General features: G+C 44.8%; 1 protein-coding gene and 1 pseudogene across 14 annotated transcripts in view; one reads left to right on the top strand and one right to left on the bottom strand.

Moving 5' to 3' along the window:
- LOC112857673 (uncharacterized) overlaps nucleotides 1-26,284 on the top strand; it is a 173,552-nt gene that overhangs the window by 101,304 nt on the left and 45,964 nt on the right. For 12 of the 14 annotated variants that reach the window (XR_015245954.1, XR_015245947.1, XR_015245946.1 and 9 more), the window contains one exon: nucleotides 2,617-2,689. The gene's annotated coding sequence lies outside the window, so the exon portion shown is untranslated. Of the gene's footprint in view, nucleotides 1-825; nucleotides 1,898-2,616; nucleotides 2,690-3,351; nucleotides 4,266-26,284 lie in introns of those variants that run through there. The other 2 variants (XM_086693624.1, XM_086693623.1) reach the window with 2 other exon arrangements.
- Nucleotides 5,075-5,493, bottom strand: LOC112857672 (cytochrome b-c1 complex subunit 7 pseudogene; annotated as a pseudogene).

Genomic DNA, 26,284 nt, shown 5'->3' with positions numbered 1-26,284 from the left:
CATCTGGTGAGCTCGAGCCCCACTTCGAGTGAGCCCCGCTTCTCTCTCTTTCTCTCCTTTTCTCTCTCTCTCTGCCCCTCCTGGGATTCTCTCTCTCTCTCTCTCTCTCTCTCTCTCTCTCTCTGCCCCTCACTCACTTGCACCTTCTCTCTCTCTCTCAAAATAAAAAATAAATTGTTTTTATTTTTAATATAAAAATAAGATGTCCTGTTGCCCAAGATTCTTGTTGGTGATGGAGAAAAGACAAGTAATCTCTTCTCAGTTTGGTCAATCATCAGTAGGGAGTCAATGACACGTTTCAAATAATGACACATTATCATGCAGGAAGGAGAACGATAAGCTCATCAATCCCATTTCCTGGTCCTGCACATTCAGGAACGTTTTATCCCTCCTTGTTAGGTTGGGGTCATGTGACAGGGTTCTGCCCCCCCCCCAAAAAAAAATTAGGACAGAAGAATACAAGCTACTTCTAGTCCTGCCCCTTCAAAATATCTTAAACAATAGCCCAGCTTCACTTCCCTTCCGCATTATTTTCAGTCACCACTGGTTTCAGATTCTAGCACCACAGAATGGAAGGAGTTTGGGTTCCTGAGTCACTACCTGGAAGAGAGCCTCCAAGGAGAGCTGCCAGAGTTGGACTGACAGTGGCCTGAGGGAGAAATGAACCTATGTGTGAGATCATTGAGATGGTTGTTATAATAACGGGTATTTATGGCTCTAATATGGAAACTGCTACCAGAAATGGGGTATTGACATAGCCAAATCATATTCCCTGACCGTTATACTATTTTAACTTTACGTATTTAATTTTTTTATTTTACAGAGAGAGAGAGAGAAAGAGAGAGAGAGAGAGTGGAAGAAAGGGGCAGAGCAGGCTCCATGCCTGGTGCGGAGCCCGATGTGGGGCTAGATCTCACGAACTGTGAAATGACCTGAACTGAAATCCAGAGTCTGACGCTCAACTGACTGACCCAGGTGCCCCTATATTCTTGGGTGCCCCTATACTGTATGCATCATTGGTTTACTAGTTCAGCAACAGGCAGAAAGGCAATTAATACCAGAAAATGGAAGACAGAAATTCAGCTTATGCAGTGACAAATCATTTGGTATACCTATTGCCAGATATTAATTAGAAGGCAGTCACATGCACAGTTTATACCTTTAGGGGACATGGTTAAAAAACAGAATTTCAGCACTGTTTTTAGTATTACAAGAAATCTAGATATGTATTACAAGGAAGAGATGGTTCAGGAAAGCATCATGAGTTTGCGAGTGGAAGTAGAATCCAGAATCCAGAAATTTGGGCTCTAGGGTTGGAAACAATGAATTTATTTTAGATTCAGACAGTAAGACATGGTACCAAAAAGGGCTTGAAGTGACAAATATCTAGTAAAAGTTCTCAACTGAACGGAGTCATTTGAGGCAAAAATCAAATCAGGGGTATGCTGTTCCCATCTCTTATTTCTGAGATCCTCAATGTATTTAGGTAATTATGTTGAGAGAGAGAAAGACATGGAGGAGAAGAGTCAAAGAAAAAAGGTGGATTTGATAACAGTGTCTAGAAAATAACTCTGGGTGTGATTCCTGGCACATGGACCTGACTGGAAGCAAATATATCATATACCTTCTAAGTTTTTGAGGATTGCATTACCAAAGACACCACGGCCCCGGACCTGAAAAGTCCTTCCTTGTTCGAAGCTTAAAATAATTCTTGAGTTCCCAGCCCAGGCCACACTGAGCAGAAGTCAAGCTTTTAAAGTGGCGCTGCTCAGAATGAAGGGTGTTCCCCCAATTTCACCTCACGTGGGGCCAAGGAGAAGCACAAAGAAGGGAGTCCTTTCTAGGGCAAACCCCACACCCCCCATGTCTGGAGGGTATGGACTTCACAGTGCTGACCCGGAAGGGTTTTAGCATGGCTGTGAACCATAATGTCACATGTTGTCCATTACTTCCCTCTTGAAACGGATAATTTGTCGTTCTTTTCCTACCATTATAAATGGGTTGTGACGGTGGGGAAGCTGACAAGCAGATAGCTTATCTTTTTAATATGGAGGTGGTGATTGGATGGGACCTTGAATTGACCTTATTAGGGTGAGGTGAGTGTGCTTTGTGAGTGAAAGGAAAAGTAGATATTTGATGTCCAGAAGTGCAGACTGTGGAAAAAAAATCTTTCACTGCTCACCATTTTGAGTTTCTTCTTGAACACAAGGAAGGTTACATCTCCCAGGCTGCCTTGAAGTTAGATGGGCCATGTGCTCCTGAGCTCTGGCCAATGGAATATGAGCAGATGACTGTTGCTTCGAGGCCACTTGTATTAAAACCTGATGGGGCGCCTGGGTGGCGCAGTCGGTTAAGCGTCCGACTTCAGCCAGGTCGCGATCTCGCGGTCCGTGAGTTCGAGCCCCGCGTCGGGCTCTGGGCTGATGGCTCAGAGCCTGGAGCCTGTTTCTGATTCTGTGTCTCCCTCTCTCTCTGCCCCTCGCCCGTTCATACTCTGTCTCTCTCTGTCCCAAAAATAAATAAACGTTGAAAAAAAAATTAAAAAAAAAAAAAAAAAAAAAAAAAAACCTGATATGTCTTCTTTACTTTTTTTTTTTTTTTTTTTCATCTGAATAGCTGGGAGCAAAGGACTCCAAGATGGGAAAAGCCACACAATGGAGGGATCCCAGCATGCACCAGATGTTCACGAGTAAGTAATAGCCTCGTATTGGGTTGTAGTATTCATATTTGGAAATTGTATTTTATAGCAGCCTGCACTGATTACCTTAACTAAGACGCTGTTCTAAACTGAAAACCGGTTGTAAAAGGTGGAAAAGCTCTTTATTTCTCTGGAAAGGAGTGAAATGCTCCTCCTACCCCGTCGTCATCATCCCCATCTTCGTCATTGTTCACAAAAATGCTTTTTGAGTATCTGTCACTTGCCAGGCACCATGGCAGAGACTGGAAGGCAAAAAGGAAGGAAACATTGTTCCCGGTCTTGTCCATAATCTGGTGGGAGAAACATCTAAATAAACAAAGAACGACATCAAGAATTATATCCTAAGTCTAACACCGTTAACATACGACACAGTTAATTCTGTTTGGAGGTGGGGTGGGGCAGTGAGAGGTGCAGATCTGACAGAGGTGGCTTACGTACCAGGTGCTAAGGGATGAAGGGGAATTTTCTAGGCAAATAGGACAGGTGGAAGGCATTCTACGTAGAGGAAACAATTAGTGTGAAGGCATGCAGATATGAAAATTAGGAAAGTGAAATTCACTTCTATACTTGGAGATGAAAAACATAAATCACTCTTATCGTCATCGTCAAAGGTATCATCCTACCGTCAGAATTATTCATTAATTTCCATAAAGAATGACCACGTGGGCTGGATCCCACTCTCCAGAGGATCCTAGCCCAAGAGACCATAGGTAACAGATAACACACTGACCGGGAGAGTTGCCCTGTAGAAAGCTTCAGAATTTACTTGCTGTGTAACATGGGCCAAATTCCTTGACTTGTCTTTATCTTACTAGTGCTGTTGTATCAGAGAGAGAACTCACGTTTATCCTTTCTGACTTGGGGAGTTGTTGTGCAAATCCAGTGAATAAAATACGTGAAATCTGGTTTGAAAAAGACATATACGTACCCTAACATAGACGTCCACGTTTTAAAAAGGCAGTCAGTGAAGGAGGGTTGGGGTGGCTCTGGCCGGGGTCATGGCAGTTTCTACTGACATCACATTCAAGGGCATATTTTACTTCTTTCTGGTGGCGGTTGACTGGTATCCTCAGACCCTACCGGGTAGTGTACCTGTGGGCTGTGGCGCACCTGGAGGGAGAGCCGCTCTCGACGGATGAGGACACGCTGACGTAGAGAGGTCGAGGTGGCAGTCCAGACCAGGTGACGTTTCCTCAGTGTGCACGAACGCAGTACCACCAGACCAGGAACTGGGATCAAAGTTTAGGAAGGAAATCAACATTTTAGTCAGAGGGTGGCTGGTTTCGGGGAGAGTGGGTAAGGCTCTGAAAAGGAAAACAAATAGATCTGAGGCCTCGTCAGGATGTAGAATATAAGTGAAGAGGGGCAAGTGGTTCAGAGCTAAGGTTTTAAATGGGGAAGGCACTGGAGGACCGGCCCACCTGCCAAGCTGGTCTGTAGGCTCCCTGTGGACAAGCGTCTTCTCCGTGGGCTGCCGGATCCGGCTCCTGCTGGTGCTGATTGTTAAATCTTTAGGAAGTTTGCAAGCCAGTCGTTAAAGCGCTGGTGGCGTGCAATCAGAGAGTGTGTGTTCTACGGAAACTGGCAATGACTACAAATCAGAAACTTTTCTTTCCCTGGTCAGCTAGTATTTTTTTTTTAAGTTTATTTATTTATTTTGAGAGAGATAGAGGGAGAGAGAGAGAGAGAGAATCCCGAGCAGGCCCTGAGCTGTCAGTGCAGAGCCCAGCGTGGGGCTCGAACTCACAAAACGTGAGATCGTGACCTGAGCCGAAATCCAGAGTTGGAGGCCTAACTGGTTGAGCCACCCAGGCACCCCTCGATAGCACATTTTTTGGATAGCACCTTTTTCTATGGCAGGATAGCACATTTTCATTTATACATAGGCATCGAGGACACAACAGAGACTTACGAACCTCAGTCCTTAAACTGAGAGCTCCAAGTGAAATAAACACTTGGTTAGTTGCTTCCTGCCATCTGCCCTTCTCCTCGTTTTTATGTGTGGGGCACACTTGAGAGATTCAGCATGGCAGTGACTCTCATTCCATCAGTGGCACCTAAGGAGGCTATGCAGCAGGCAGCAGGATACCATCGGTCCCCTTGATTGGAAACAAGTGCCTCAAATACCCCATTTTCTCCTGGTGATCCATTGTAGAGCTGCGACCCATGCAGTTCTCTAAAACCTTCTTAAGCCTATTTAGATTATCATAATCTATAACCTTGCAAGGACACAAGTCCCCCATAGGCAGCTACTTTGTGAACGAGTTATTTCCATGTCTTTGAGATCCTAAACCTGCCTCGCTGAAGCATGAATGCTTCTAGTATTTTCTTTTATCATTACAATAGACATTTATCTAAAGTAATACGTTTGCAGCTCAAGTAGTTCTAAACTGTACATTTCCGGTTTAGCCAGCTTCTCCAAAATATTTCAAGGCAGCCGCAACCACAGATTTCAATTCCAGGATTCTTTCTTTGCCCATTCTTCTCTCTCTTTCCCAAGTAACTTCCTTCAGATGCGGTTCGAGATAGATTTTACCCTCCCTATATTTTGTCCACTGCTCTGTAGGCAAAATCTGCTGCCTCCTGGTCAGATCCAATGCTCTCTTTACGCGAAACATCTTGCCGTTATGAATTTTCTCAGGAAGACTTCTTATGGCCTCTCTCTCATCATCATTCTTGTATACTGTATCATCTCACATGAACTGGACTTTCTTGAACCCTGGAGCATTGTAATACCATTTTCAAATACCCTCCAGCCACGGACTTGGTGCTGGAGCAGCAGGCCTGCTCACCATTTTGACCTAAGACTGAAGCACTGAATGCTTCCAGTATTTTGAGATGGGGTAAGCCAGTTTGTTTTTACCTCTTGAGAGCTTAAAGACTGTGACTGAGTTCTAGAGCTTTCTCTTCATGATCTAGGCCTCTCTGGTATTACCTGACTAAAAGTCGCTAGTGATGCATCTGAGGAGTTCGTGCCGAGCAAAACCCAGCCTAGAGACTTGGGTGACATTGTGGCCCATCCAACCCATCGATAAATCCTTCAAGCTTTAACCCTGCCCTCCTCCTGCCCCCCTACTTTACAATGCCCTCTCTTTTAGGAGAAGGATGGCGGAATTACTTTGCATTGGAATTAATGGTATAAAGAGCTACCTTCTCATCTGAGTAATGCTAATTCACCTCCATCCCTGGTCATTTGCTACCTATTAGAAATATCCTGACAGCCTGCATCTCATTACCATTGTAGCAGGTCGGACTCCCAAGAATAACCTTCTAAGGAGGATGAAATGTACGCCAGTGGCATCTAATACCAGGGCATTCACATTCATATTTTTAGCAGCATATATCAGTTAGCCCAACCTTTAGTGTACTCTATGTACTTTTAATAATCTCCATAAAAGCCTGATTTCCAATCCCTGGGCTCAAGCTGACAGTGTAAATAAAATCACCCAAATCCACAGGGTAAGAGAAATGAAAATGACAAGGATTAAAATTTGGTCAAACCTCTTTCTTTTTAAAAATTCTGCTTCCCTTCCAATTGGATCACGACCCTCTGTGTGCTCAGCTTAAGACCAGACGGTATGCTTTCACTTTTATTCCTCTCTGCAGCAGGCTTACAGTATTTAGTGAGAGTCTGTAAAGAATGTGTGCTGGGTAGAGAGTTAATACCATAATCCCCTATCGTTGGGGTCAAATGCTGAATAGAGCAAAAGAATTAGAAAACATGTTACATACAATGGCAGGAAAAAAAAGCATCAGCACGCTGTTCTGTGAACGCTAGCATTCATCACCCACAAGCGATGGCCATGAGGTAACAGAGTGCGTGAGAGACGCGGACTTGAAGTCTAGTTGTGCACGGAAGCCAAGCCGGAGGAGACTTGAGCATAAGTCTTCATACCCATATACCCTGGGAGGTATTTGTCACCATTCTTCATTGCTTCTTTCCAAGTACCTGCGTGGATTTAGTTCCTAAGTAACACATTGAGCCACTAAATTGTTTCACGGAGCTGAACCTTCAGCGATCTCTTTTTACTCTTCAGCAGTGGGTGTGAATATTGTTCTCAAAGTGCTGTAATACATCTGTCTCTGGAGAATTCTCTTAATGAACGAGTAGAAATTTGAGGCACTGCAGGCAAAAAGGGTTGCACAGCCACCTCCCATTGTACCTTGGGAAAGTCAACTGAACTCCCCTGGAGTAAGATTACAAGCAAATAAATAACTTTGTCTGGAAGTTCTATACAGGGAACTTGCGTGCGTGTGTGTGTATGTGTGTGTGTGTGTGTGTGTGTGTGTGTGTGTGTGTAAATGGTTTAAACATAAAGTGACAAGTCAAATTTATTTTAAATGTTAAATTTTTTTAATGTTTTCTAAGAGAGAGAGAGACAGAGAGAGAGCGTGAGTGGGGCAGAGAGAGAGGGGGAGACACAGAATCCGAAGTAGGCTCCGGGCTCTGAGCTGTTAGCACAGAGCCCGACACAAGGCCTAAACCCAGGAACCGTGAGAGTATGACCTGAGCCGAAGTCGGACACTTAACCGACGCTTAGACACCCAGGTGTCTCCCAAATTTTATTTTAAATAATACTCTTTGAAGTAGTAACTATCATGTCAGCAATTTAGAATTTTTGTTTACGTTTACATTTACATATAGTAAAATTCTTTGGGGTGTAGAGTGCTATAGTTTTGACAAATGCAGAGTTGTGGAAACATCACCCCAGTCAAGATACGGCACAGTTCCATCACCCCCAACAATCCCTTGTGCTGTTTCTTTATAGTCAACCCTTTACCCCCAACCCTACAAATCTTAAATCCTTATGTAGGATTTTACATAGGTATATCTTGTACAATGACCAGAATGATAACCTGAAATCATATTTTTATATATTTACGTGTAACAAAATAAAAATAAACCAAAACAATAGCATCTGCACATTTTAAACAAGGACATATTTATATTTAATTTATATTTATATTTATTTATAAATACATAAATAACTAGGAAGCGAGTGTTCTCCGATCAAAAAAGGCTTACTTATTGCTCAGTAAATTCAGCGAATACAGGGACAGTAACCTAACCCACTATTGTATCAGCATGAACAAAAGTGTTTATTAAATGTATATTGAATTGATTATTAAGCCATGGATTGAGTAATGGTTTTAAGTTCATGACAACCATAACTAAAAATGTGACATTCACAGTGTTGCAATTGTACCTTAAAGACGGCCAAAGAAGGAGAAGTGAGGTATAAGAAAGAGGGGGAAAGATTGTGTGTGTTTGTGCACATGTGCACGTAAGAGATTATATCACCAATTTGCTAGCTTACAAATGATAAAAACGGAATTGTTTTTGCACGTGACCATTAATATATGTGTCTGTGACTCAGTGATTAAAAGTTAATGGCCTTAAAGAGAAAACTATTAGAAACATTAACTAGGGTTTTGAGTTATATTTGTGAGGATAATCTTTGTTTACTTAAAGAAGACAGCAGGATTTCTACGAAAATACTGAGTAAGATTGGAGTCTAACCAGGAAGCATAAGTTATGAGTTATGAGTAATTCAGCATATCTTCCCTTTCCTGCAGGGCATGCTGACTAAATTACTAAAGAAATCTTATTTTCAAGCAAATACATCGTTATTGTTTAAAACAGAAGTATGAACATGTCCTTAATTTTATCCATTATCTTACCTACATTTCTGTTAGCCCAAGGTCAGACTATCGGTCTTCTTTACTGGCCACTCCTCTTCTCCTTAATATTCCTTTCCTCCTTTCCTCGTACTTCTTTCATTTTCATGGAGAAATCATTTATATTCAAAATTAGATAGAGACTCTCAGTCTACATCTCCAACCCAGGTTCCCTCATGTGTTACGGACACATACTTCCAGCTTTCTACTTGATATCTCTCCCCGGATAGCCCACAAGCCCAAACTTAAATTGTCTCAAATGGAGCTCATTATCCATCAAATTGAATGGTTCCTCCCCCACAGAATTTTCCATATGCTTCCACTAGCTCTTATCTCACTTCCTGTTTCTTTCACTGGACTGAAGGCGATGAACGTGCGTCTTTTCCCTAGTGCCTGGCACGGTGCCTGGCATCTGGTAGGCATTTATAAATATTTGTGGAAGGAATGAGTGCACATGACACTCATATGCATATAAATAGGGATTTATTTCCACCCTAAACCCCAATGTTTATGAATGGTTTTTAAATGGATGAGTAGCTCTGATAGACATATAGATATAAGTATTTATTCTCACATCAACCACCAACTACTATATCTACATGAGGTCTGGAGATCGAATAATGTCTGTTTTTTGCAGCTAGGCATATAATTCGCACATTTCAGGTTTCTTTCCTATTTTTTCTCACATTGAAATCCTATTGTGTTTGAATTCAGTATTATAACAGAAGCATTTTTCTGTGTCTTAGAAAGTCCCAGACATTATTTTTACTGATAGAAAAATTGTGCCTTGAAAAGAAGTTCTCCAGGGGCGCCTGGGTGGCTCAGTCGGTAAGCGTCCGACGTCAGCTCAGGTCCCATGGTTCATGGGTTCGGGCCCCGCATAGGGCTCTATGCTGACTCTGGGCTGAGGGGTTGGGGCCTGGAGCCTGCTTCGGATTCTGTGTCTCCCTCTCTCTCTGCTCCTCCCCCACTCACACTCTGTCTCTCTCTCAAAAGTAAATGAACATTGAAAAAATTTAAAAAAAGAAAAGAAAAGAAGTGCTTCACGCTTACTCCAAAAGATGAGTTTGAAACATCATAAGGACCTCATGTAGCGCCTACTTCTATTCAAACATCTCTGCTTTCCACCAGTGATTCTCAAAGTGTGGTCCCCGGACCAGCAGTATCAGCAGCATCTAGGAACTTGTTTGACATGAAAATTCTTGGGCTCCACCCCACACTTTCTGAGTAAGAATCTCAGGCCAGCGGCCCAACAATCTGTGCTTTAACAAGCTCTCCAGGTGATTTCAATGTACAAACAGTTTTGAGAATCACTTTCATACACTTGCCAGTGAAAGAATCCACCTGAACTCTTTCCACCCACTTCCCCTGTCAGTTAGGTCCCTTATTAGTCCCACATCATGTTTGGGTTGGAAAATGCCTTCTATGTTTGATAATGACTCTTTAGAACAGGGCATGGCTTCCTGTACCTAAAACATAAATATAAATGTGGTGCAAGGCAGTAGTTTTTTTAAACTTAGTTTTATTTTTTTTTTATTTATTTTTTTTTTTAAATTTTATTTATTTTTGGGACAGAGAGAGACAGAGCATGAACGGGGGAGGGGCAGAGAGAGAGGGAGACTCAGAATCGGAAACAGGCTCCAGGCTCTGAGCCATCAGCCCATAGCCCGACGCGGGGCTCGAACTCACGGACCGAGAGATCGTGACCTGGTTGAAGTCGGACGCTTAACCGACTGTGCCACCCAGGCGCCCCTAAACTTAGTTTTAACAACAGCAATATTCTTCAGATGAAGTCCTAAACAGAAGCCGTGTGCGCGTGCATGCATGTGTGTTGGATAAAAAGGAATTACTGTGATTGGATATAGTTGAGGGGGTGGGGGAAACAGAGTTCCCATATGCCACTAGGCGCCCTCCCACCCAACCCTTTTCCCCATGCCATCTCCAGGGACTAGAACTTGAAAATTGCAGAAGCAGTGGAATAGATGAACAGTTGGGAGACCTGGGCTCTAGTTTCTTTGGGCCATTCATTTGGCATCTCTGAGCCCCATGTTCGTTGTCTGAACATGACGAGTAATCTGTAATTCTTTATCCAGTTGGAAGTTTATTTATTTTTTCATTTTTTATTGCTTAGCTTCTGATAGCAAGAGATCCCGGCTGTCTTGAAAGGTCTCCCTTCCTTGGAGACGCAGGAATAAATGTTGGCCTTGCCATTTGCTTGTCTTCTGTCTTCTACTTCAGTATTGACTTCCAGGCATTAATGAATAAACAGGGCCAGGCTGCTGTCATTAGGAGTGCCAATAAAGAGAAGAAAATCTTCCACCAGAGTCACATTAACATTGAACAGATTTTCAACCCCAGCATTTGACTGGGAATGTGGGCTGGTGATAAGGGCATATGTGAAGAATTTAGAGAGTAGCACAACATAGTTGCACTGGCCTTTTCTGCAGCCTTCCCTCCACGTTCTCTTTCTGCCCTCCTCCCTATTCTTCTTCCTTCCCCTCCTTCCTCTCCTCTCTTCCTCTTCCTCAGAGAGCTTGCAGAGCACTGGCCTACAGTCACTCTCCCCATATTACATCACCTGACTCTATGTCTTTGTGACTCCCAAGGTCAAAATCTATGATGGGAAACCAAATGTGTAGGTGCCCCTAAGTATTGCAAGCGTTACTTTCACACTCCCTCTTGCAGAGATCTCTGGATTTCCCTCTTCTCTCTCTCTGATCCTTCTCTTCCTCCATTCAGTTCCCCTGACTCTGTCTGAGGCCACCTAGAGACAGCTCTAAGTTTACCGGTCAGAACTGTGCTATCCCATTGCTATAGACTGAGATATTTGTATCCCTCCAAAATTCGTATGTTGAAACCTATGCCCAGTGTGATGGTGTTTGTGGGGGTGGGGCCTTTGGGAAGTGCTTAGTCAGGAGGACGAGCCCTTATGAATGGTAATGGTGCCCTTCTAACAGATCCCAGAGAGATCTCTCATCCCTTCCACTGTGTGAAGATACAGTGAGAAGACAGCCATGTATGAACCCAGAAGCGGGCCCCTCACCAGACACCAAATCTGCCAGCGCCTTGGTCTTGGACTCCAACCTCCAGAACCATGAGAAATATTGTGTAGCCAGAACAGAATAAGGCACCGGCTCTTCTGTAAAGCAGGGTCTGTGTGTGTGAGGAAGGGGATGGTGGTAATGGAGCAATGGGGACCTGTGGGGTGAGGTGGGCACAGTGTCGTGTTCTTGAAACTTTACTCCCATAAAGTCTCCTATGACTTTCCTGGAAAGAAGGTCATTCTGGCCTCTGCTCGGCAAACGGCGAGGGGCTCATTCTCTGAGATGCGGAGACCTCGCTCCATCCGTCATCCCCTGGTGTGTCAGAGGTTCTGACAGAAATACCAGACGCACTTTAATTGAATTTGTGGACCAAAAATGGCCTGACAGGGAAAGCATGTTGATAAGAATCTATGTTATAGCTTACATTTTACATTAGACGGTACTACTTAGGCACATAAAATTCTTTTTTAAATGGGATTTAAAAAGTGGAATCTATATGTCTGTGCTCTTGTTTGCTTTTATCATATGGAAGACGAAAGTACTTGACTGCTTGGTCTGGACAGCTGGCAGCCTTATCCATCGTTGTCCTCTCTCTCCTGTGTTTTCAGCTCCCCGCCCCCAAGGTTCAGTCTCCATTTTCCCCTCTACATGTAAATGAGTACAAATCTTATCTCACCTATCTTTTGCCCTTGTGCTTCCCCTTAGCCCCTAGTCTACTTCTCTTTTCCTCTCAGTCAAGCTCTTTGAGATACGGCTTGATACTTGGGGTCCACAGCGGGGCCCCTGCTGTCTTTCTCACAACCACCCATGAATCCCCAGGCTTCCATTACTTCCAACCCCCTTGCTGGGTCACCCATCTCAAATCCTACAGCAACACTTCAGTCATTATCACATTTGGTCTCCCTAAAAAAAAAAAAAAAAAAAAAAGCTGACTATTTCCTTCTTGAGTCTCTTCCCTCCTTCAGAGTCCACGGCCCTACTCTCTGCTGGTTTTCTTCCTAGCTCAGTAATTCATTCTCCTCAGCCTTTGCTGATCCTTTAAATGTTGGTGTTCCCTGAAGTTCTGTCTTCTGCTTCCTGCTTTTCTGTGCTATTTACTCATCCTGGGCCAAACCATCCACATCCGGGGGCTCAGCCCTCACCTACGCGCTGATGGTTTCCAGACCTATACCCGCAGCCCAGGCCTGCCTTTCTTGGGCTCCACACATACTTATTTTCGAATGTCTCCATTTAATAGGTTCCTCAGACTTAGGTCTGTTAACAAATTAAACATATCATCTTAACTTTTAAGCTCTGCTCCTTTTGCTTGAGGAACAACACCATCTGCCCACCCAAGTGAGAAACAGAGACTCATCCTAGACCTGGCTACACTTAAGTTCCATCAATCAGATCCTCCTAATATTACATTTGACGTGGTTTTTTTTTTTTTTTTTCTTTTTCTTTCTACTGTCTCCACCAGCTACGATCACTACTGCCTTGGATTTAGTTCAGACTGTGTCCACTTTTCACCTGGGCCAATGCCTTCTGGGCTCCCTGCCTTCAGTCTCTCACACTTCCACGTCACCCTACATCTACTCTCCAGATGATCTTTCTCAAAGGTCTATATTGATGTTGTCCAGGATAGTAGCCTTTAGGCACACACAGCTACTTAATTAAAATTAAGTAAAATTTAAAACGCCTCAGTCATGCTAGCCACAGTTTAAGTACTTCATAATTAGCCCAAGTAGCTAATGGCTATCTACTGAACAGTACAGATAGAGAGCATTTCCATCATTGCAGAAAGTTCGACTGGATACGACTATTCTAGAATGTGATGTAATCATGTCTTCTCTCTGCTTGCTTCCGTAATGATTCCCCACATGCTTCAGATGAAACTCCAGACTCACTAGCTTGGCAAGTAAGTCCCTGCTTTTGGTGCACTCTCCCTGTCGCCGCCCCCTCCACTTGAACCTGTGCCTTCGTCGTGTCAACCCACTGCTCCCATCCCCACGCCTCTGTGCTTTTGGTTATGCTGTTTCTGCCGCTCGGAAGGGCTGCCTTTCTCTGTCCCTTTAGAACTCTTGTTTGTTCTTCAAACTCAATTCCGGCATCAGTCCTTCTGTGAAGCTTTCCCTTGCCTTTCCAGGCAGAGTTTAGGCTCACCTTTTTATAATTTCCACTGGCAGCTTATAGTGCTAGGACACTCATTGTCAAAAAGAAAAAACTATTGATTCAGCATGAAAGCCTGCATAATACTCCCTTCCCCCAACACAACCATGTCCTAATCTCCCAAACTTGTGACTATGTTACCTTAATGGTAAAAGCGCCTTTGCATTTGTGACTGAGTTAAGCATCTTGAGATGGGGGAGGTTGTCATGGATTATCCAGACAGGTCCAATGGTAGAATCAGAAAGGTTCTTGTAAGAGGGACGCAGGGATGTCAAGATGGATGCAGAGTTTGGAGTGATTTACTTTGAAGGTGCAGGAAGGGGCCGTGAGCCAAGGAATGAAAGTAGCCTCCGGAGGCTCTAAGAGTCAAGGGAACAGATTCTTCCCTAGAACCTCCAGAAGGAACACAGCTCTGCTGACCCATTTGGGACTTCTGACTTGTAGAACTATAATAGAATAACTTTATGTTCTTTTAAATCACTAAATTGGTGGTAATTTGTCACAGCAGCAATAGAAAACCAATATATTCACCCTTTCATCTATCCATCCATCCATCCATCCATCTATACCACATACTTCACATAGATTTACCGAGTGACTGTCTTGTGCCAGACCCAGTATTGTATGCTAAGAATACAGTAATGAAAAAGATCCAATTATTGTTGGGGAAGGTGTGATGTAGGGGCAAGGGAGAAGGCAGGAGTCCTGAAACCTGGAATTGTGAAGGGCTGCCGTCCAAAGTTGAGGCTGTTTCCTGTAGAGTCATTAAAGGTCTTTTGCCTTATTGGATCATGATTGGATCTTTGGCTGCCCTAATGTGGAAATGGGTTGATGCTCACACACCAGGAAGATGCACCAGGCTGCTTGTAATATCTAGGTGAGAAATGATGAAGGCCGCTAAGAAAGTGGATCTGGTAATATTTGGGTAGCATTGCAGAGGTAGAATTGATGGGGTTTTGTGATCAATTAGACACTGTGCCTGAGCGACAGAATCCAAGATGACTCTGCTCCAAGATGACTCTGAGAACGGGTGACTCTAAGCTCAGTGCCTGGCACACAGTGGATAAGAAACAATTGTCTTGAATTGAATTGTGTGGCAAGAAGACAATGGAGTAGATCATCACTGGGAGGGAAGGATGATGCCAATGAATCTGCACAGTGGAGGAAAATAAATAGAAGAATGTGTGTGTGTGTGTGTGTGTGTGTGTGTGTGTGTGTGTGTGTGTGCGTGCGTGCAGGGTGCTAGGAGAAGGATGTGAAATGTGTGCCCTGCCACCCTGTATGATTTTTACTGCCCAACTTAAGCTTTTGTGCTTTAAACCAGAACCATGTTCAGGGAGAAAATTGAGAAAACCATACAACCACCTTGAAGATGTCAGATTTCTCTCAATGGCGAGTTTAGCTACTGTTTTGATCTGAAATGGTTTTGAGCAGGGGAGGGAGAACAAGTCGTTTGGGGCGATTTTTGGTGCATTTGTTGTATCGCTCTGGAAGGAGGGTAATGCCTCTGCTTTCTTTCTCTACGCATTCCCCTGTGCTGTGGGCAAGCCTGATGTCCAAACCCAGGAGTCTTCTCTGGCACCGTGTGGGATTATTTAGGCCCCCCGTGCCCAAGACCAGTGACCACATGGTGCTGAATGTTTACTATATTGAAAGGGTACTTAGGATTTCTGCTCCTCAGAGTGGCATCCTGTTCCACACTGATGGGAAAATAGACACAATTATTTAGCAAAGGCCCTGAAGCCCTGGTTTCCCACCAGCCTTGCTCTGTGGCGTATTGACTGTGTCCCCAGTCGAGTAGAGCCCGTGGCGAGTGAAAAATCTCTTCTTTGATTTGAATAAACCTCTTTGATTTGTGTTCACGCAGAATGTTATTCTTTTTTTTTTTAAGTTTTTAAATGTTTATTTATATTTGAGAGAGAGAGAGAAAGAAAGAGAGAGAGAGAGAAAGAGAGCCTGAGTGGGGGAGGGACAGAGAGAGAGAGGGAAACAGAGAATCTGAAGCAGGCTCCAGGCTCTGAGCTGTCAGCACGCAGGGCTTGAACCCACACGAGCTGTGAGATCATGACCTGAGCTGAAGTCGGACACTTAACCGACCGGGCCACCCCTATTCTAACAGATATTTATTGTGACTCTGTGGACTGAGGGAAGGGGAAGAGTCTTATGGTCTAGTTAGTTTGGAAAATTTTGTGTTTAACAAATGTACTGAAGTCTGCAGGACTTCTCAGAAGCTTTACTTTACAAATATATCCTGTGAATATCTGAGAGAGAGGTAAAGATTTTCCTAAACCTATTTGACTCCAGAGCACTATGAAAATTATGTGGCAAAGTGTTCCATGCAACAGAATTTGTTCAGAAAGTGTTGTCCTACTGAAGTAGCAGATGTCCAAGGTGTTCCTGTATGCCCAGCACACTCAGCAGGAGGCCACGATGATGACATTGAGCCATTAACCATCTTCACAAAGCCTCCAATGGGCATGAATTGCTAAAGATAGACTGAGATGTTAATCGGATGAATTTTGTTGCTGTCGTTCTGACACTTTTAGTTTGGGTTTGGACTCACTTTGCTGATGAGCCAGGATGCAGCTCTAATTCAGAGGCACTTCTATCACCGTTCCATACCTTACCACACGCATCATCTCCTTCCCCCTCCCCTCAACTGTCTTCTTATAATAAAACAATCCATGCTGGTTTCCTTCTTAAAAATTGTTTTAAAAATACTTCGAAAACACTAGGTCATTTTCTTTGGGTATCGGAGCATAATACAATAGTATCTTATTACTTATGTTCTGTGTTTCTTAATCCTCTGTGACTCCAGATACATAGCATTTTGTGGTTTGGGGGGATTTTTATCATCTGGAATTTCATTTGATCCTTAAAACAACTTCCTAAGGAGGAGATGGTGAAATCATGTTGTCTTAGTCTGTTTGAGCTGCTATAACAAAGCACCGCAGACTGGATGGCCTAGAAGCAGCAGAAACTTTTTGCTCCCAATTCTGGAGGCCAGAAGTCCAAGAGCAGGGTGCCAGCATGGTGAGAGTACGGGTGAGAGCCCCCTCCTGGATTGGAGACAGCTGCCTTCCTGCTTCGTCCATACAGAGTGGACTAGGCTAGGGGTCTCTTTCATAAGAGCACTAATCCCATTCATGAGAACTCCACCTTTGTGACCAGATCACCCCCCGAGGCTCCCAGCTCCTAACACCTGTCACCCTGGGCATTAGGTTTCAACATAATGAAATCTGGAAGGACACAAACATTCAGCCTATAGCGCCCAGTGTATACACAAGTGAAGCAAATGACATATTTGGGTGCTTAGTTTATGGAACTAAGCATTTTACATACCTGAGCTGGCTTAGAGCTCCTCTCCGCTCTACGTATTAGGACATGTTACCCTCATGTTAGAAATGAAGACCCTTGAGGCTAAGAGAGTGAAGAACTTCTCCAAGGTCACGTAACTTGTAAAAGGAGGTCTGGTAGTTTAAGCACATGATCGTTTAGCCCCCAAATCCACTCTCTTTCCACTGTGGCATCCTTAAAGAGGAAGCTGAGACCAAGGGCAGGGAAGGATTGCCCAAGTTCACACAGGGAGTTTGGGAAAGTGCTAATTCACTTGACTTTTAGTCCAAGGGCCTCTCTTCTACATATTTTTGCCAGGTCACTGGAGGGCATTTTCGAGAATAAGTAATGACCTGTGAAATGTCACTGACAGCAGCAACAATAACAACCAAAGGAGAGCAGCGGGGGAGAGGGAAAATGCAGGGCCTCGAAATCTCCCCGCCCGTCCCTCAACATCCTCCATGCTGCAAAGTAGAAGTGAGCCTGCATTTCTGAGAAAAATGCCACCCAAACCGTGTTCTCTTTTGTCACATAGGTGAGGGGCTGGGGACGGCTGTGATATGGATGAGGAGTTTTGGCTCTCCTCACCTCGTCTTGTCATGGCCAAAAAGAAAATAGAGCAAATCCCCTCCCTCCCCACCAGCCCCCTCTAGGGATACCTACTGTTTCCACTAATCAGATGCATGCGATTCAGAAGCGTTTAGCAGGTTTCTCCTATGGGCGAATCCCTGTGCTGGTGTCATGGGGACAGCAATGGAGGTGAGTAGGGCACGTTTTCTCAGTCTGAATGGAGAGGCTGGGTGTGAAAAGCACTACTGAAGAGGTACAAACTGTCGGGAAAGCAAGACTCGAGGCACTTAAGGGGATTAAGAGGGAGTCTTGGGCATTTAGCGCACATAATGTTAACCATAATCACTCAGAACAATTACTGAGGGTGTCCTGCTTGCATTTACCGTGTACTTAGCTCGTGGGGCAGTGTGGGGGGGGTGGGTGGTATTTGCTGTGTATCCCCTAGCACACAACAACGGTGGGGCAAATTTTTGTTGCCACTTTCCCAAACCCACAGCCCTTCGAAAGCTTTCCTTGAGACCAGGTTGGAACAGAAAGGTAGTTATGTTTCTATATCCTAATTCCACCCTGAGGGCTCCATGACCCGCACGCCACAGGAGAGTGAATCCTGAAGCAAAAGAGAAGTGGCCCGGTCCGTACTGTGTTGTTGAGTTTCAGCCCTCTTCTCGGGAGCTGAGAGTGATTGCGTTCCTCTTCCTCCCTCTGTTTCCCCAGTGTCCCTTCCCCTCTTTAATGCAGTGGGGGGCAGAGTCTGCACCTGGGCCTTGCACAGGGTCGCTGCTGGTGGGAATCATGGCAGAAATCCTTCTGCTTCCTTTCTTGTTCACTGAGGCTCTGAGGGCTGGGCAGAAATAGAGTGGCCCAAAGGGGAAATCTAATGGCTGGAGCAAAGGCCAGGAGGAGTCAAGGTAGCAGAATCTCTTTCCATCTGTTGGGATTATTTTATTATTCATGTATTCGTGTCTTCGGCTGCTGAATGAGGATCTGTAGGCCAGGACTGACTTCGGTGATTCACAAAAACTTTGAAGATATCTAGGGGAATATGGAAAAGGCTCCTCAAAGAAGAAAAGGCACTTTATAGATCCAAGGCAGTTACACTGTCTTGGGTGACAAATTCCAATGGGCTCATTCACATTGGCCGCACTTAGGCGTGCCAGTGCCCAGTGATTTCCCCTCTTGCGCATTTAGGCTTCCAGATCGTTAGGCCGGGAGAAGTGAGTGCTTCCCCTGAGGAGATACAGAGTCACTACTCCGCTATTCTCCCAACCTTGCCGTTGACTCAGGGAATCTCTGAGAATCTCTGGAAGGGACTTCAACAATCATTTAGTCCAGCTGCCAGCGTACATTCCCTTGGTGAGTAGACGAGTGGGAATGCAAAGTAAAAGGGCAGTTAATTCTCACTTATTTGGAGACAGATTGTCACAGGCATGGAGTGCGCGATTTGTATGTTCGGAGACAGTGATCGGGGATCTTCTTACCTGTCCCTTCTCCGAGCTAAACAATCACAGATCACATTAGTGTTCCTTGGAGGGCTCATTTCAAACTCTGGAAATCGCATGAATCGAAGCCATCTTCATCGAACTAGGTTGATGCTGCCTTCATTTTCATTCCAGAAACTTTTGGCTCTTCCTCATTCAGAAGGGATTGCCTGCATTCGAAATAGGATGACGGAGGAATTACTCTCGCTGAGATTACCCTTCAGCGCCATCCCAGAACTGAGACACTCTGCTAAATGCTATTGCCGTAATGACTAGCAATCACGGCACAATCACGGAAATGAATTAAATTATTAATTTCAATAGCACCCCATGGTGCATTTATAAATTCCACCATCTGGGGAACATAAATATGGAGGTCCGCATTCTAAACTTGGAGGCATGGTGCTCACTGCCAAGGGCTGTATCTTTGAAGGCAGTAAAGATTTTTCAAGATACTATATGTGGAGCGGCAAGCTGTGCATTTGAGAGAAGGCTCTGTCCCCAGGTCTCTATTAGCTTTACCATTTATTTAAGGCTCTCTTTCCTCTTAATTTTTAACCAGTTCTTATCTTAGAGAGCCAGTGCGTAAAAATCCACAGGACGGGAAATAAAATAGACCTCAGACTTGAACTGTTGAGTTCTTCACCCCCTTTTCTCTTCATTGAATTTCCTTTTGTCCTCCCCCAAAGTCTCTTACCGACTAGCTTCAAATATGTAAATCTCTGTGTTAATAAGTTCTTCTTACCGAGACAGCTATTCTTAGGTTTTGAATGTTTTCAAAATCCATCTAAAGCTTTAAGATAATTGTTTCTGAAGCAGAGGGGATGGAGGTCCTGGAGCGGTGTGTAACCTACTCTAATAAAAGAGGTTTAACTTTCCTTCCTTATGTGGAACCATTTGACCAGATGTTGGGGTTCAGCAAGCCCTCCCTGTTTGCCATCTGTGACATCCCCAAGGGCCAGTGAGAGAGGGGCACTTCTAAAGAGCATATGTAAATGACTTCCACGGAGCCCTGCAGGGACACGGTAGGCCATCTTCTTCCTACTACAGATTACCAACTCAAAGCCAAGAAACAGCCCAGACCTCTCTGTCTCTATGCCACAATTTCCAAATATCCACAACGGGAATTCTAATCGATGAGTTCACTTAAGAAGCAGAAGACAAATGCATAGCTTTTCTACAGGATAAATAATTCTATGGCATCGGTGCTGTTGCGTGCTTGTGATCTCTTAGCTCTCCGCGTGTATAGGGCTTGGAAGCAACTTGAGTCTCCGCTAGCCGATGAGGAAGACGACTACTGAACATCAGAGCTGCTCATTTCCGACATAGCTCAGGCAGTTCTGTAAGTTAATGTAGGCCTGTGGGCCCCACTGGTCTCTCGTTGAAACTGAAGGTTCGCCCTAAAGGTCTCCCCCTGTGCAGCCACCACCAGTTGCCGACGTTCACTGGCTTTGGTAGGCGAGGTCAAGTGAAAACGTTTTGGGATGGGATGTTTTCTAGCAACTGTCTTGCTGGTTGATTCCCGTGCAGTTCCCTGTGGAGTCAAACATCAGGGTAGCTCGGGATATGGTGATCTGAAGCTTTGGGAATAAGTGGTTTGTGCCTAATTGGCATTTCATTTCTTCATTGTTTTAGATGCCATTCTCATAACGTAGCCAAATTAGCTTATTATTAGCCATTTACAACAAGAGAATAAACAGAACCAGTGATCACAATGGATTTGCACAAAGCTGCCGATCTTCACGGCAAGGCCTTTGCCAATAGCTTCCCTTTCTGTCCCTGGATTGTAAACATTAACGTTCATCACATTGGAGGAGCTGGACCTCTAGGGACTCCCGTGTCCTGGGTTTATTAATGATAATGAAGGACCCCAAATCAGTGATTTCTGCAGTTTAGCCACGGGGTCCCCAACCTCTGTAGGAGTTAGTAGACTGGAATAATTACAGACTAAATAGTGATGATAAGGAGGAAATGTAGTGTAGTTGGAGTTAGTGGGCTGAGAAAACCAACGTTTCTAGGATCAGGAGTATCTGTTTGCTGTTATAAAGGGGAAGGGTTGTTATAAAGGGGAAGCAAAGAGACCTTCCCCTGATCTGTGTGAGTTCAGTAGCTGGGAAAGACTATGCAAAGTTATCATAAAGACAAGACGTAATAAATAGCAAGACTCTCCAGCACCTTGCTCCCGGCAGTGGGAAGACAAATAGTTGGCATGGGTTTTGAGGTGAAAATCTTGAACAGTCGCTGCTTTGCTATCGCAACCAACGCTGGTGAGCCTGGAGGAGCCGTTGTGACTTTGCTTGGGAGCCTGGATTGACTTCCGACTCAAACATCAGAGAAAACGTCTCTCGCACAGAATTGAGAAGCTCACTGTCTTAAGGTGAGCCCGTCACAGCAGCAGCTCTTGGCAACTGCAACTCTTCTTTTCTCTCTGGGTGTCAGATAGCTCACCCAAAACCACCAGCAGCTTTCCATTAATGAGCTGAATTCCTCCGAGGCCCAGGTCAAGCGGCCTGCCCAAGGCCATGACAGAGGGCCCGTGTAGACTGCGGGCCTGGCAAGTATGGCTTCCTGCCAGAGCATACCTCTCCCCTACAGTCTCCTTGAATCCCACTACGTGGATAGATACACCATCTGACACTGCCCCGCAGTGAATAAAGGGAAAGAGGAAACCAGCATTTCTTTCTGAGTTGAAAGCATATGGTGCTATCAAGGTGGGGAGGCGGGGAGAAGGAGGCCGGGGAAGATTCAAAAGTATGTTGGTTATACCTATAAGGGCAAGTAGCATAAGAGAGAAGAAAATGTTTTCTCACTCCTTGGACAGTATCTAAACAGCCCTCAGTCCAGGAAAGGAGAATGTCTGTCTGAGTGAGGACCAGCTCTAAATTGACTGGGCACTTCTTAGTTCAAGGGTAGTTGCTTACCCAGGTGACAATTTTCAAGTGAATGTTTCTTTATCATAAGATTTGATGGCAAATTTAATTGGCCCCTGGGGCCAGAGGATAGAGAAACAGTACAGCCCTGTGAAGAATCGTTGCAGGAGATCTAAATAAAATTCAGAAAAACTCACACCTCAATCCCTTCTGAGATGGCCACCAGAAGGTAAGAGTAAATTGGCAATCCTTAAAATAAGACCCTGATAGACTCACCTGGCTTCTTACACCATTCTTTTACTCAGATGCTTCCTGCATTTTTCATGAGGGAAGCATTATCAGTTTTTGCTTCTTTAGGGAACCTTTCTGAGGCAGTCTGGAAGAGGTAGGTTCTGCAGGAGGGCGGGGTGGGGGAGGACTCTCTGGCTGCCCCAGGCCCCACCCAGCCACCCTACAGGCTAAGAGTGGTACCTCCCAGCACACTGGTAACCCATTCATGGAGGCTGGATGTGTCATGCCACACCCATGAGGGAGTGCTGCGCTCCTCTACACAGGTGCACATGGTGGGAGGCTCTGTGAAAGGAGAGTGACCCTGCTTATACCTCTGGACGTCTGATGGCAAGCTCGTCCCCACATCTCCAGTTTCGGGGCTGCCTCCAAAGCTCCCAAGAAAACTCATCACTGGAGCCTTCTAACTTCAGGGAAATTCAGTTACATACGGATTTCTTTGGGACTTGCCTGAGTAATTCCATGTGGTCATTATTGGGCATTACTGGGAATCAGGGGACATTACCGGGTATCATTGATAATCTTTGTGATTGTCATGTGAATAGGTCAGGCCCACCCACACTTTAAGGCCATCTCTGGCCCTGAACAGAGGAAGGGCTGATCCACTTCTGAAGATGGATGGCACAAAATAGAGCTGCCCAGAACCAGGCTTCGGTTCTGTCCTCTTGAGGTCCACCTGTTTTATGTTTGCTCGGATCTCTGATGTTTGCTCCCCGACTCTTTCAGATGGAAGTCTCTAGGGCATAGACTCTCAGCCAGAGATTTTTGTGTATGTGGTTTACTGGGAAGTAGTCTCAGAAACGACACCCTGTAAAGGACCAAAGGAAGCAACATTGGGCAGGGGGGGCGGGGAGTGGAAATGTGATACAGTTATAACAGAGGCTTGGCCAACTTCACAGTGAGCTCTAGGACGGGTATGGCCTTGCAGAGTTGTTCTGAATTGAAGCAAGTGCACCAGGCATTTTGTACTTCTGAGCTAGAGGGGTTCAGCAGAAGCCAGTTGCCATGGCAGCTCTTGGCAATAGAGGGGGGCTGCTGGGGAAGGGATGTGTTTTCAGGGAGGTGGCTCCCTTCAGGTGAGGGAAATTCTCAGGAAGTCAGCTGTGAATTCTCAGGAGTCAACTCACGATTGCTGGGGGAATAAGTGTGTTGGTTCTTTGAGACAGACGGGGAGAGAGAGTGCGCACACACGTGTGCATGTGCGTGTGTGTGTGTGTGTGTGTGTGTGTGTGTGTGCATGTGGCTGAGTGGCACACCCTGGCAAACACAGTAACCACCCCTGAGTGACTCAAATACATTTCATTTGTCTAGTAAATTTGCCCCATCTGGGAATAGCTCCTCCAGGATTATGGATGGCCTCTTTGAGAAAATTTACAAGATTAAGATTAATGGGACCAACTAGTTTCCACTATTATAGCTGCTCTTCAGGCCACAACTGACACTCATCATCTTCGTCCTCTGCTCCCGATTTCATACTCTCTCTTAACATGGACACCTCTGCCCTCAGTTGGCACTAAGTCTGGGTCGCTTGCCTGATGGAACGACCAGATTCTCATGCCTGAGGGGTGTGAGGTCCCTGTCACCATGTCCTCCTCAGACCATGACTTGCTGGCCTTGTCCATTTGCCATCACAGTCAGGCAAGAGAGTACAAAAACGTGCTCCAGTGGATCAACTGTATGCCAGGCATATTTCTTTCTCCCCCCATTCTAAGAGTCCTACCTCCTCCTCATGATCAAGGTCAATTATCCCTACCAGTATAGTGACTCCCTTTCTTGCCTGCTTGTCTCTAGGTACAAGGATCCTGAAGTGACCAGGTGGTACCTATAGCCTTAAGCCTTAAGGATATTTTTACTGTGTCCTTAATAAAACATCGCCCCTCTGGGAACCAGGACCTCTAGACCCATAGAGCCTAAAGTTATCGGTATGGAAAACTTGGATTTCTCAAGTGGGCCACCAGGAGTGATGGTAAGCAGGGCCATTCCTACTTCCATTTCCTGGTCCCCAGTCCAATGAACTCCCCCTATCAGGGCACAGCACCATATAACAGTTGTTGATTTAAGATGTAGATCTCATCCTGGAGGATGGTGTTCCATTCTTGCAGGTATCATCTTCAAGCAAACGACTTCTACTATGCCCTCAAAAAACCATTTCATTGCTTTATCAGGTCCACAGATTCTGTGTGTTGTGATATTTCATAGGACCACTGGATCCTTTGGTTTTATGCCCACTGCCACACCTCCTTTTCCATAGAATGGGTCCCTTAGAAGTGACATGAAGTGAAACATTAAGCGGGTAGTAAGTGACATAATAAGTGACATATGAAGTGGATGTTAGTAGACTAAACATCCGTAGTTAAGTTGTCCAAAGCCTTGCTTGCAAGCAATCTGTATGTTGGTTTCAGTCCAGAATTGCTACCCCATCCAGGGTGAAAGGAATCTATTTTGATCAATTTGCCACCAGGTGGCTGCTTGGTCTTCTTGAAGGATGATGCCATGTAAGGGGCTCAAAACTGGTCTTTATCAATGTTGAGTTGGACATTTGGCATTGACAAATAAGTTGCCTCTGGTGAGCGGGAGCCCATAGTTTAGGATCTCTTCATGCCTCCAATTCCTGTCACAATGGCTGTCCCATTCATCACATCAGAATTGGAGTGACTAGTGATAGAGGTTGGCTGACATCAATTGGCCTAGTTGTTACATTTAGTTGATTATTTAGTTGGCTGTTTATTCCATCATGGTTACTCTCTGATGGACATTAACATACTATAAAAAGATTTTCATATTTCATGCCATGTGTATAGATTCATAACATGTGTCTTTCTCAGATTTTGTCCCCAATCTTCTAAGCCTCTTCATTCTAGATCCCTGTCTCGCCAAGCCATTCACCACTACTCATGAGTCTTGGTATAGTCTAACTTCAGCTGACTTTTTTTTTCCATATACAGTTTATGATCACATATACCACCTAAAGCTTTGCATATTGGAAGGATTTCCTCCTTCTTGCTGAAGGCCACCGGTTAATGGAGGTGTAGTTCATCAGGAGTGCATTTTCAGCTTGCACTTACATTTTGAGCCATCCGTATATCAAGTTTGGCCTTTTCTCACTCCCTCAGGTGCCTGCCACATGGTCACAGATGCAAACCAAGGGCAAAAGCATCAGCGGTGGCTGACACAGGTTTCTGGGCCCCTGATTTTGCCATTTGTACCTTCTGACTGTGCTTATATCTGATCCTGGATGTCCTATTCCATCTTACGATTGAAAGCTTTTGTGCCTGACCAGCCTTTCATGACTTGGTGGGTCTGATAAAGATCATCATGACGGGTAGTTCTGGCTAGTAGACCATGGCCACTCTGTGTCCTATGGTCAATGTTCCATCTCTACGAGGGTCCGGCAGCATTGCAAGGAACTCTTTTTTAAGTGCTTCGTTCTTTGCTATAGATGGCATACCCTCACTTCAGAAACTTAGGGTTCTACATTCTGATTCTTCTACTAGCGTTTGCCGTATACTCTGCACGCCATCTTTTTGGATCATCAGGTCCAACGGGCTGTATTGAATACGTGGCAGGCTGCCTGTACCACAGTCTGAACCTGCTGCACAGTCCTTTCTTTCTGCACCCCACTCAAAGCTGTGTGAATTATGCTATGGATTTCTAATTTCTACATCAGCAAGTTTCAGCCACTCTGCTTGCCAAGTTTTGCTACATTTTAGATAACCCACCTCCCCTAAATTATTACTGATAAGCACCCCTATTCTCTCATCGGCTGGCCTCCTGCCATCTAACAGGACTCTCTCCCCTTACTTCAAGGCCTTTGCTCGTTGTGTTTCACTTGTCAGATTTACCCTTTCTTTAGCTGCGTCTAATCTCTCGCCTTTCTACATAAAACCCTATCTTCCCTCTGAAGACTTCTTTGACTTTTTCCAGCAAGTCGTTCCTCTCCTCTCTGCAATCCTATGGTACCTAGAGGCATGCCAATGCCAGTTGCCACTAACATACCTATTGTTGAATAACGCTGGCCCTGTGCTTCATGTCCATTACCTGTTTTTACCCTAAAACTAAAATCTCCTTAAGGAATGCATCCAAATCTTCCTACAGTTTTCGTAGGCACGCAGCTAGTTCTTGGTAAATACTGCCTGATGGAGCTATTCCCTCCTTATCCCTCAGCCTAAACCA

The sequence above is a fragment of the Puma concolor genome, chromosome E4 (assembly GCF_028749965.1).
Source record: "Puma concolor isolate L17-30 chromosome E4, mPumCon1.1.hap2, whole genome shotgun sequence".
Lineage (NCBI taxonomy): Eukaryota > Metazoa > Chordata > Mammalia > Carnivora > Felidae > Puma > Puma concolor.
Note: the sequence above shows the minus strand (reverse complement) of the source record. Positions and strands in the feature narration are given on the sequence as shown.